This window comes from Chiloscyllium punctatum, unplaced genomic scaffold (genome assembly GCF_047496795.1).
Source record: "Chiloscyllium punctatum isolate Juve2018m unplaced genomic scaffold, sChiPun1.3 scaffold_77, whole genome shotgun sequence".
NCBI lineage: Eukaryota > Metazoa > Chordata > Chondrichthyes > Orectolobiformes > Hemiscylliidae > Chiloscyllium > Chiloscyllium punctatum.
Genome location: NW_027309811.1, coordinates 144,279 through 157,370, shown reverse-complemented (window position 1 = coordinate 157,370; position 13,092 = coordinate 144,279). Strand labels below are relative to the sequence as shown.

General features: G+C 43.7%; 1 non-coding gene across 1 annotated transcript; it reads left to right on the top strand.

Moving 5' to 3' along the window:
- The first annotated feature begins 12,605 nt into the window (after window positions 1-12,605).
- On the top strand, window positions 12,606-12,687 carry trnas-gcu (transfer RNA serine (anticodon GCU)). The gene has a single exon. It is a non-coding gene; the product is annotated as a tRNA-Ser (tRNA).
- The last annotated feature ends 405 nt before the right edge of the window (window positions 12,688-13,092 follow it).

The window sequence follows — 13,092 nt, the reverse complement described above, 5'->3', positions numbered from 1 at the left end:
TCCTCCCATTTACCCCACCGCTCTCACAGCCAGAATGGAGAGCTCCTATTGCCGCTTTAGATCAGACAATCGAGGATTCTCCCAGGCGCTCTGTCAGACTGCATGCTCCTTCACACAGGTTTTTCACTGAACACATAGAGCAAGCAAACGTGGGGATTCAGGGACAGATTACCCCTCTGATTTGCTGCACTTCTGGACACGGAGACGTACATGAATTTCTGACATTCTGAGTCTTACTGTGCATTCTTCCGACTTTACAATTTAAACTGGAATTGAATGTATTCTTGCGTCACACTCCTACATCCTCGGTATTCATGGAAACCGTGAAACGTGTTCATGGATGTAGGAATGGTGGAGATTATTGCTAAATGCAGTGTGTTTCATGTGACCAGTATGAACTTTCAGAAGGAAGTTGCGAAGTTTTATCGATTCGAATTGAAGCCGATCGAAGGAAAGGTCTGGCGACAGCGGCAATGTAACATTGTCTGTAAACAACGCAGGAACCAACGGAAACCCATTTTTCAATGAAGTCTATTTTGCATATTTTTATGTGTCCACTTCCTGAGCCTGATGCTTCAATAATCACAGGTCTATGTCAGTTTCACCTTGTCTGCGTTAGCTTTAATTTCAGAACCACAGCAAAAGTAGGGCAGTTGAGTTAAAGTTCCTAAGGATATGAGTAGGACATGTGACCAGCTGGCTTGTCTGCGGCTACAGTCACGCAATTGTTTAGCGCCTGCTACTTAAAGGTGCGTAAAATGCAACGGTTGTGAGTTGAATGCTTATCTAAAGATGCTGTTACTGACATTGACAAGGGATTATTAGGGCATCATACGCAGTTGAAATCAATATTGAGTAAAGTAGCATTTATTTGAAAACTCCAGTTTCACATTTCTGTCAATTATTATCTGCAAAGCTACAAATATTCCCCAGTTGAATATCCATCTGTGGATAGGGAAACAGAGGTGAAAGTTTAGCTTAATGACTTTTCTCAAATCGCTCACCCTGCACTGAATTACATTCTGGGAAAGTCTATTTAACTCATTTCATATCATTCCATTTCCTGCAAACACGCACAGTTCATTATCCAATCGAAAGTATTAGATTTATCTCTTTGGGGAGTTTGAATGTTGTCAGTAACTCTGACAAAGGCATAACAAGTAGTTTTGCTGTTGGGAGAAGCTGAGGGTGCAAACTTGAATAAGGTCGAGTCTTGTCACCGGGGTCTTTAAGCGGAGATAAGTGAGTATTAAATGGACTCACTCTCCTTTTGAGTGATTGTGACCAAATGTTCAAGGCAACAAATGGCAATGATAATGATGTTTTCCATCTACAGGCCAAATCTTACTCACTAGAGGCACCATAGTATTACAGATCAGGAGAGCAGAGTAGATGATGATCCTTATGCAAACCTGAGACAGTGAGAGAATTACTCCCAAGCTGTTGGTCTCACTTTTCACATAACTAGTTAGTCAGTGGACTGAGCTAACAGACTTCCATTCAATGCAGAGATAAACCAAACAGCTCAGTGTATTTACAATATATAATATTTCATGTAGAATAAACTGCAACACCTATCAACGCCAGCAGCTCTTCTTATACGTAGCATTTTCAAGTGCAGGTATTATGCAATTTCTTTCCGATGAATGTTATCCACTTCGAGAGTATGTCCCTTTTGCCTCGCCATCCAGGCAGCCCAGAATCCCTATCGTTGTTAAATTCACTCCTTGTGTGTCTGCACACGACCTTTGAACTATAATGAAATCAGCTCCTAAAATGTTTTTATTTCTGAAAATTCATCTCCGATTTCAATAATTCTCAGAATAAAAAAGAAAAATCTGCTCCAACCATCTTCATCATTCCCCGTTGGTTTTGAAACTCCACCCTTTAGTTTCCACTCACTTAAACGAAGGAAGTTCCCTCAGATTTACTCTTACCAACGTCACATTAGCTGGATCACCTCCCTTCAGACACAACGAAGTCTTTCCTGATTTCTCCCGCATGGTTCTTTATCTGTCCCACCTTCCCATTAAATCTGCTCTTTCCTTTTCTAGTGGTGTTATCTCAAAGAAACCGTCATGTCTGTCTTTTTTATCGACTTTGTATCAAGTGAACACTGACCGTGTCATTCCTAACGTCTTTATATTCCAGTAAACTCTACCGTGTCTTTCACCATGCCTTTATATCCCAGTAAATTTCAACCTGAGAAAGGATGCTGGGTCCAATTCAAAGCATGAAAACTCACCACTAAGCTGTGCAATCTTATTACCGACACAGGAAAGGTGGAAGTAATTTCAGTTACAGCTGAATCGATTGGCTGCAGCAGCATCGGGTCAAATCCCAGTCAGATACATGACTGTTGTTCTTATATTTATTTCTTCTCTACGTGTGCTGAGTAACACAGTGAGGGATCAATTACTGTTGTCAGACATACATGTAGGGGCCTATTAAATACTGAAGCTGTGAGATGCGAACAGTTTTTATTAACATAGACCATTCGAATCTCAGGCTCAGGAATTTGACAGAGAGCGAATTTGAGCAAAAGTTCAGCCGGGTGTTTACCCCATGACGTAACACGAGTTTCTGCGGTTGCTTTGTTGTTCACCTCATTTGTGTGTTTTGCATCATTGAGGATTTTGAAGTTGTCCCCTCTATACAAAAGGCCCGTACTTTTGCAATATTGTACAAAAGATGCAGTACAAGAATAGCCGATGCTGATTCAACGAGGTAAAAACAATGACTGCAGATGCTGGAAACCAGATTCTGGATTAGTGGTGCTGGAAGAAAACAGCAGTTCAGGCAACATCCAAGTAGCTTCGAAATCGACATTTCGGGCAAAAGTCCTTCATCAGGAATAAAGGAATGAAGGGCTTTTGCCCGAAACGTCGATTTCGAAGCTACTTGGATGTTGCCTGAACTGCTGTGCTCTTCCAGCACCACTAATTCCGATGCTGATTCAGTCTACTTATCCAAATATTGACCCCTGGAAACAGGACTGTGCACTCTCCTCGAGTCTGGAAAACAACTTCCTCACAGATAATGTTACATTCCCGCTCTCATGGCTCTTTTCATTCCATCGGCTTCTGTTTTGCTTGGAATCGGATTCAATACATCTTGTCACTGTGTCATTTCTTTCCATGTGGTCAGATCTTGTGAACAGTGGGATTGTATATGCTGGAATCAGTCGAGGCTGTCCGCTCTCCCACATCCAATTTATCCCCAGGTTGTGTTAAGATGATGATCTAAATCGCGTCCTTCTCTTTCCTGTCACTCTGGGATGATGTGAGCTGTGAAATCTATGATCTGAACTGGAGGCAACGTGGAAATCACATCAGCTGCGTGAGCGACAGGATTTGGTGCATTAATATCCCATGCTAATTCAGACAGCAGAAGCCTCCCCGTGACTTCGAGAAGCACAGACACTGTTCCTGAATAATGGGGAGAGATTCACTCTTTGCTCACAGTTCTGCATTTTCTATCTGTCTCAGATCGCATTATTTGGACAAGGGTTCCCAAAAGAAGATGATTTCTTGTGCATGCACGATCTCACTTTTCTACACCTTTCCAGAATTTCCATACTTCCCACTCCCAGCTGACCCCTACTCCGCTGGACAAACCCGTGTTTAATGAGGGAGGTGAAGACCGCGTTCAAGCTGCTCTCCACCAACACTACATGACAATGGCAGATGAGTTCGTCCAGTTCTCAATGAAGACCGCCGTGTTCCGGGAAAGCAGCTAGCACAGCCTCCTGGGAGAAGCGAGTCAGAATGGAAAGGAGCTGTGATGAAAACTCGGTGCTTCTTTCACTCTGAAACAGCAGAAATAGCAAAAAACTCACCTCGTTTATGATTACCACGTCTGGCGCCATTCTCGCTTGTTTGTCTCGGGTGTGATATTGCCTCAGTCAGGTGACATAGGTGTGAGAGGTCTCGGGTTCACCTTGCAGATGAGCCTTGGAATTTTGCACACTACTTCATTTTTGACTGAGAAGATATGATTTCGATGAGATCGAGTTCAGATAAAGATTCCAAAGCTTGAAACCATACACAAGCAAGTTCAAAAACCGTTTCTTCTCGGCCGGTGCTGCTCTGAGAAATGAATTGTCTAACTTGAAGTAATGCTGATCTTGCCAATTTGGATTTTGCTGAGCGCACGTATTATACATAGTAACCTGAATTCCCGAGTCTGGTCAAATTTTGCTTTTCTCACGCTGTGATCTGCATGTCCTTGATTACTCTGATCCGCCTTTACCTTTCGCAAACAACGCTTTCCACTGTACTTAGGTACATGTGACAATCAATCAATCAAAACACAGTCATTTCCTCATTGCGTGGAGCCAGCAGAGCGAAGGTGGGCTGCATGGACTCTGTCTGCAGTGTGGCACATTTTGTGATCCTGATTGAAATTACAATTAAAACAGCAGCATTGGCGAAGTTACACAGTAGTTATATTGACGCAGCCGGGACACATCTGTGAAACAACGTATCAGACAATAACAGTGAAGATCTTTTGACGTCATCCTCGAAGGGACATGCTACAAAAACCTGAAGACTGCGTGAAACTGCTGTGGTCAGCGATAACAGAGCGGCCCAGAGGGATCGTGGTGGGCGCATAATCCAGAAATTAATGAATGAAAAGCATCCTCTGCTCGATTACAATTCCAGCTTTCAGTGTGTGTACTGCCACTGCCAGTATTTTGCTATAACAGTGCTCCGTTCTACGTATTGCATATTGATGTGCCTTTTGCGTCCTTATACTGAATGGTATCTGAAATAGATAGACCCGCCACATTTATACATTTAAGGAAACACACGTTTGAAGTTATGAAAGATTTTTTTGCTGTTCTCCGTCGGTCTGTTATGACCTGATTTGCAAAGTCACTTGCCTGAGCTGGGAATACACTGGCGAAGTTGAGGGAAATCAGTTGTGGTGTGGACCGTGCCCCTGACGCCTTGCAGTTCTTCCCCACGCTGTGTCACACAGCAGGGTTCTCCGGTGAAATGAACAGCCGTGAATGACATGTGGTTCAGTATGTTGGAGACAGCATTTCCAGACAGACACAGTTCCCTATTATTAGAACAAGCATCACTGATGATGAATAACCTCAGAGAGAAGCAAGCGATAGAGATTTGCCGTGGACTCGATGGGCTGAACGGCTTCTGTCGGCACGTGAATGGCGTCACACGTCTCTGCCGTCCCTCTGTCTGGCTCTGACAGAGTGGCTGAGGGTGAAATAATGGCTCGCTTTTAATCCTCCCTTCTGCTTTGGACTGTCTGCAGCCCCGCAGCTCCTGGTTGTGGGGATGGTTCTCAGTGAGTGAGGGTTTCATTCGGAGTCACTTCATCTGGGACAGTTGGGACTCATACGTTAACTGATGCCCGATTGCAGCAAAGAAACCGACGCCTCTGAAACAAAAGCCTTTCCGCTGGATTGTTCTGTGAAGATTGATTCTGAACATCAAATGGGCAGCACAAAAATGCACTGATTTGAATTTTACTGAGGGAAGAGAGTCCACAGCCCATTTCTGTGTTTCCCACCAGCTCAGCACCTTTCTCTCTCTCTCAAATAAATGACATTTGGAAAAAGATCGCAATCAAAGTTGCTAGGTTCCAGCGGCCCTCTTGCACCTGGCTGTGCCCGTAAGAGGAAGCTTCAGAGCATATCCGTTTTACATCCCCTCATAATGCCTGCAAGTGGAGGGAAATGGCTGAATACTCTGCCAATAGAGACAGCTCAGTCCCCGAGGATGGCATACACAGCACCGTCTCGGTGGGGACATTCTGCCGATCAGACACAGTCCACTTTATTATTCAGATCATACCAGAGTGAGAGCGCTCGAGAAGGCCAATCGGTCACTCGTACCTGTGCCATCTCGGGAGTTGCAAAAGATTGGTGAAAGTGGAAAGTGGATTTGTTCACGTTTCAAGTGTTTCCGTGAAGCTGGAAGCAGAAGAAGATACACAGTGAAGCGATTGAGATCTGACTAAAGGAGCAGCAAATAAGTTGGATAGCGCAGTGGAGAGCTTTGAAGTATTGAGTTCTGGTTAATGGGACGATCATGCTTTTACTCGGCCATGCTGCTACAGAAGAAACTATGTCAGTGTCTCTCAACATTGTGATGTCACAGGCAAAAGACGCTGTTACACTGCAGGAAATTCCTTTTTCCAATGTGAGGGCTGTCCATATGTAAAGGTGGAGCTTATATATCGAATCCTTTCACATAAATAATTCCACTGCACCTCAGTGTGTTGTATTGTCTCCTTTCCACTTTACCTGTCATTGTGCCTACACTGAAGTTGATTTTCTCCTTGTGCGAGTCTTTTACAATCTGGGTGATGTGATGCAGTTGTACTGACCCATTTTCTGGCAGAATTTTCCACTTCATTTCAGCCCGCCCTAACTTCGCTATCTGATACTATTCCAGTTGTTTAGGTGTTAAGTGCTCATCCCAGATCCAGCCTGCCCTCACCCAAAATAAATGGAAAAATCAGTTACAGTGTGATCACTGATATCGAAGGATATCCTCATTCCAAGGTCATTGATAATTCCAAGGATAAAGTTAGGGCTGCAGATGCTGGAGATCAGAGTTGATGCTGGAGATCAGTGTGATGCTGGAAAAGCACAGCAGATCAGGTAGCATCCGAGGAGCAGGAGAATTCAAGTTTCAGGCTTAAGCCCTTCATCAGGAATAAGGCTTGTGAGTCGGGGCTGAGAGATAAATGGAAGTGGTGTGTGGTTGAGGGGAAATAGCTGGAAAGCAATAGATGGATGAATAGAACGGAGAATATAAGAGGTCAGAAGTGGCAGTGATGGAATGGGTCGAGTGTGCGGTGGCGAGTTGAAGGCTTATGCTTGGGGGAAATGAGGAAACTGTTCGAATTCACATTTATCCCGCGTGGTGTAAGGGTCCCAAGCCGGAATGTGTGGCATTCCTCCTCCAGGCGTTGGGTGGGTAACGGTTTATCCGTGGCGGAGGTCCAGTACCTGCGAGCCTTTGATTGGGGAGGAGGGGGAGTTGAAGTGTTCAGCCACGGGACGCTGAAGTTGGTGGGTGCGGGTGTCCCAGAGATGTTCTCTGAAATGATCTGCAAGAAGGTATCCTGTCTCCCTGATGTAGAGGAGAACACACTGGGTGCAACGGATGCAGTAGATGACATTGGTATTTGTACAGGTGAATTTCCAACGGATGTGGAACGGTCCCTTCGGGAGTTGGTTGGAGATGAGAGTTGTGTGGGTGCTAGTTTCACCCTCACTTTGGTGGCAGTCAAAGGTGCCAGGAGAAGGTTATGTGCTGGTGGGGGGAAGTGTCTTCCTCAAGAGGGGGTCGTGGAGGGAGTGGTCTTTCTGGAGTGCTGGCAGAGCTGGGTAGCGAAATATATCTCGGGTGGTGGCGTCTGTTTGGAGGTGGCATCAGTGGCAGAATATGATGCGTTTTATGCGGAGGTTGGTGGTGGAAGGTGAGCACCAGGAAGTTCTTTTCTTGTTGCGTTGACAGGCATGGGGCTCAAGGGTGGTGGTGCGTGAAGTGGAGGTGATGCACTGGAGGGCATTGTCAACTAACGTGGAAAGGCAATTTGTGACCATGGAGGAAGGAGACCAACTGGGTCTTTCTGAGGTGCAATTGGTCATCCGGCGGAACAGATGTGGTGTAAGCGGAGGAATTGGGAATAAGGAATGTCGTTTTTACACGAGATAGAGTTGGAGGAGATGTAGTCTAGATACCTTTGGGAGTCGGTGGGCTTGCAGTATATGTCTTTAATTAGTCAGTCGCCAGAGACGGTGATGGAGAGGTCGAGGAAGGCGAAGGAAGTTGCCAAGATGATCCGGATAAATTTGAGGTTGGTGTGGAAGGTTTTGGTAAAGCTGGTGAGCTATTGAACCTCTTCGTTGGACCACCAAGTGGCGCCAATACATTCATCAATGTAACGTAGGAATAGGTGTAGGATGGTGCCTGTGTAACTGTGAAAGATGGACAGTTCCGCTTATCTGACAAACACGCAGACATAGCTAGGTCCTATGTGGGTGCCCATGACTACCAGTGTCGATGGAGGAAGTGGGAGATTTGGAAAGTGAAGTTGTTGATTGTGAGGACCAGTTCAGTCAAGTGGGTGAGGATGTTGGTGGAAGGGGACCTGTTGGGATGGTGTGAGATTAAGAAATGGAAGGCTTGCAGACTTCTGTCATTGCAGATGGATTTGTACAGGGACTGGATGACCATGGTGAATATCGCGTGTTGAGGGCCAGGGAAATGAAATTCCTGAAGGAGGTGAAGTGCATAGGGGTGTCACGAATGTAAGTGGGCATTTCCTGAACTGGGGAGAGAGGATTGTGTCGAGGTAGAAAGAGATGATTCGGATGGTACAGGTGCAGGATAAGACAATAGGTCGACTGGGGCAGTCAGGTTTTTGAATCTTAGGAAGGAGGTAGAATTGTGGAGTGCGCAGTTCCCGGACAATGAGGTTGAAGGTTGTGGCTGGGAGGTGCCCAAAGGTGATAAGATTGTGGATGGTCTGGGAGATGATGGTTTGGTGAGGGGAGGAGAGTTTGTGATCGTGGTCTGTAGGAGGAGGTGCCTGCGAGTTGGCACCTGGCTTCAGCTTTGTTCCTCTGCCCGACTCACAAGTCTAATTCCTGATGAATGGCTTATACCTAAATCGTCCATTCTCCTGCTCCTCGGATGTTGCCTGACCTGCTGTCCTTTTCCAGTACAATACTCTCCACTCATTCATTATTACTGTCTCATTTCACACTACCAGGTCCACGCTCTCTGTTTGATTCTAATGAGCACTGTTCTCATGGACTGCGACAAAATCTGCCAATCTGAAACAAAAACAGAAATTGCTGTAAAATCACAGGTGGGCTGGCAGCATCTGTGCATATGAATCACAGTTAACGTTTCACATCCATTGGGTCCATCTCTCCACAGATGCTGCCAGACATCCTGAAATATTCCAGCAACGTCTGTTTTTGTTTGATTTTCAACATCAGCCATTTTTTCGTTTTTGTTTTCTTGTTTTCTGCCAAATATGATTTGGCTAAAGATTATATTAAATGTTTTAAATATGACTACGATGGAATGGCCAGATCCACCAGCCGGCTCCTTTTATTTGGTTCACGTGACCAATGCCTTTCCACTTGGTCACCGCGCCCGACAGCTGCACTGCATTTAAATTGACAAAATTGTGGCATTCTCTCGGATTGGTAATCAGGAGCGAGATTGATTGAAATTATTGAAAACTTAAGATAATCAGATAAAATACGGGATATAAAACGGGAAAATGAAAGGCAAAGAGAGAACGGCGAATGATAATTTTTGACAAAACTGAAATATAATTGCTCAAGAATCAGAAAGTGCTTTCATTCACAAACATACCATAATATGGAATGTAATTTTTGGGACAACCAATGCAAGTAGATCTTATCAAAATCTTAGTTTTAAAGTCTTGCTGCAACTGTTTCGGTTATAATGAACGCACACATGGGATTCAGTGCTGTAATGATCTCCTAAAATGGAAAAGGAAATCCTTGCCTTCCAGGATACATGGGGAATGTTCACTGATTCATCCCAATAATGGCAGGACTGTCGTCTGGATGCGTATGAATAAAATCTTTTAATGTTCCATGGAGCTTCGAATGAGTGGTGAAGGGAATGTCTCCATTCACAAATTAATCATTCAGTAGAATTCAGTATAGGGACCGAAGAAATGATGAACAAATTGAATAAGAACATGGACATACGATACCCAATAGGTACGACTATTACTATATGAAAACTGTTGATTTCAGATCCACGGTGGCCTTTGGTGATGGCATTTACTGTCCAGAACCAGTCTGCACTGGAATGACGGGAGACACACTATGAAGTATTTGAACTTCAGTCACCTTTAGAAATAGCTGAGACTGACTCCGGACACGGGGATATGGAGATGTTGGCCTTACAAACCTTTCAGACATTCCGTGGAAGAATAAAGGAAGTGATAGATAATTTTCGTCTCCATGGAGACGATGTTCATGAACTGGATAGATAGTAATTAACCTTATTGGAGTTTATAAATAGAGACGTCGTATTGAAAAAGCAAAGAGTTCATAGTGTAACTGTAAAATCTTTAGGTCACACTCAGTGGAAGCATTGTGTGTAATCCTTATCCTCATTCTCCACCAAAAGCATGTAAAGAAGTGAGAAAGGGCACAGACGCTGTTTCCTGGATAGCAAGATATTAGAAAGCCAAGTGACGTTGTTTACTAAGACATAAGAATATCAGAAAAGACACAACCGGTTTCATCGGGATGATAGAAAGAATGACGGAGTTTATACACGAGATTTGGAAATGCTGGAGCAAAAACACGCAAGTTTGATGTCAACAAATGAGATTTTCACATAACACGAGGTTTGAATGAGTAAATCGGGGAAAGTCCCTCTTTCGAGTGAAGCAATAACTGTCCTTTGAGCTTGAAAACCATTAGGGAATGATTAAGAAAAGTTTGGATGAGAGTTTCTTCCACTCAATAGAGTTATTTAAATCGTGAACGACTTTACAGAAGTAAAACGTAGAAGCTGACTTCAGAGTGGTTTAAAAGGTACATGAACAAACGAACAAGGAGAGAATTTACCATTGAGTGAAAGTCAGTATGGTTGCGTAACAATTTCGAATTTGTTGACTTGAGACACAAAGATATTTCATGAACACGTACAACTGAATAAGACTGAGTATAACAAGTTCATGGATTGGTAAGGTGTGGCGTATTATTCAAGGTGAAACTCGGTAAATGGAGCTGATGTCCTAAAATAACTGCATACAGAAGTTATATCCTAATGACTAGGAATTGAATCGTCACTTGGAGATGCAACACCTACTTTAAAGATTTGACCACATTCACATGATGTTATGTACATTTCGTACATTCTTAACTCCACCCAAGAAATCCACCAAGGAGAATGGGTCCTTTTGTATTGTTATCCCTCTGTACTTCTCTGCAGCACGCCAGTTAAGATAAAATATGCTCACACCAAAATTCAGTTCAATACAATATTCAAACGGTCCTATGTGATTTCTTTTTTTATTATTGCAACAACCTTTGTGAGTTTGTAACAAACTGTGTAACATGAAATCAGTTCAACATCTATTTTCCCAGAATTTAAAGCAGTGCACATTGGAAACGTTATCCATCTGGTGAAAAATCACCTTCGGCTCTCTCTCCACATATGTTTCTTCACGTTTTAGATACTTGCAGTATCTTTGTTGATCAAGGAGTCATTGTCCAGAAAACGTTGTTTCTCAATCCACAAACACGGGTATTTTCCCATAAACTTGGCTTTGCTCAATATCACCTTCTGTCCGTACCCCTCAACACGAGGACAAATTAAAGCTGCTCCATGTGAGGCTCAAAATTAAAACTTCGGCACAGCACAGCCCACTATACTGGAACAGAGATACCGTGCACTGGTCACCTTCAGCACAGGAGCAACACATTAATGCTTACCTCCACATTCCTGGTTTTACTTTAACGTTTGGGAAACCGAGTTTCTCTGATTCCATGGCTAGTAAACGGGGATTATATGATCATCTTCACCAGTGGTTCTGTCCCCGAGTGAGGAAAGTGGTGAGTTACTCATTGTAAAGATGGGTAGATTGATGAAATGTACAATTTCATCTTTTGCCTTCATTAACTCATGAGCTTTTTATTTTGTTTTGCATCTGTAGAAATCTTAAAATCTTCATCTTGAACAGACTCAATGACAGTTCTTCATTGTGTCTCTGGCAGCAAATTTCATAGTGCAAACTCCCTCTGAATTCTTCCACCGCATTCCGCTGTTTGGGAAGTGTTCATGTTGTGGGAAATGCACTTCCCCGTGTGTCACCTGCTTCTCCCATCATGCGCTCTGGCGCTGCACTCATTTTCCTTCTGACACTTGCTCACTGTGTTCCTGTGATCATACAGTGACTTGGTGTCACACGGCCCAGGAAAATGATACACATCAAGGTTTTTGCATTGTTGAGTTCAATTGTCAGTTTAGCCATATTTTGGATTTTGAAATTGTCTGTTCTGTACACAAGTGCGTGTCAAAAACATCTGAGCGGAAGTTAGGTCTTCGGAATAATGACATTGAGCACTATGCACTCTCCTCCAGTCTGGAAAACAATTCCTGACAGGCAGTTGAATAGACAATAGACAGCAGGTGCAGGAGTAGGCCATTCTGCCCTTCGAGCCAGCACCACCATTCATTATGATCATGGCTGAACATCCTCAATCTGTATCCTGTTCCTGCCTTATCCTCATAACCCTTGATTCCACTATCGTTAAGAGCTCTATCCAACTCTTTATTGTAAGAACACCTCCTGCTGTCTCGGGTTCTTCATTCCGTTGACTTCAAATTTCACAGAATTCAACTGACCTTGTTACATAGTCATTTCCTCATTTTTGTTCAGAACAATGTGTGCACAGTGTGACAGTGGGAGTGCACTTGCCCCACAACCCAGGGGTCAGACCATCGTCTTGGACTGTGTTGTTTCTCATTTCACCAACACCAGGGAGAAACATCTGCTGCTCTGCATAATTTACGAAATTCAATTATTCATAAGGTCATAGTTTTTCGATCGTCTGTGACCAGGTGGCCGAGAGGTTAAGGCGATGGACTGCTAATCCATTGTGCTCTGCACGCGTGGGTTCGAATCCCACTCTCGTCGCTGTCATTCACGGCTTTCAATGGTGCTGTTTTCAGCTGTTGCATTCAAACTGGAGCTCCAACGGTCAGTTTATATGCTTTGTCGCTATTACAAAATCGCAAGGAATAGTTTGTGCCGTTTGACGAAACTGCATTGAAATGGAGGTTGCTTTGGGATAATGAAACGAAACGCGATTTTTTTTTTCATTACAAGCTGCTGTGAACGTTTTTTCGTATGAAAGACATCCAGGAAAATCAAATACCGAGAGCTGCGAAGTGCATGTTTATGCAAAGGGATCTTAATGAATGTTTTGTCAGATGAAATCTGGTGGAGGTTGAGTAGAAGTTATTCATCCTGGTGAGAAGAGAACAGCGAAACAGCACAAAATAATGGAGATATTTCAAAGGGGCAGGGTGTGGGTTTAGG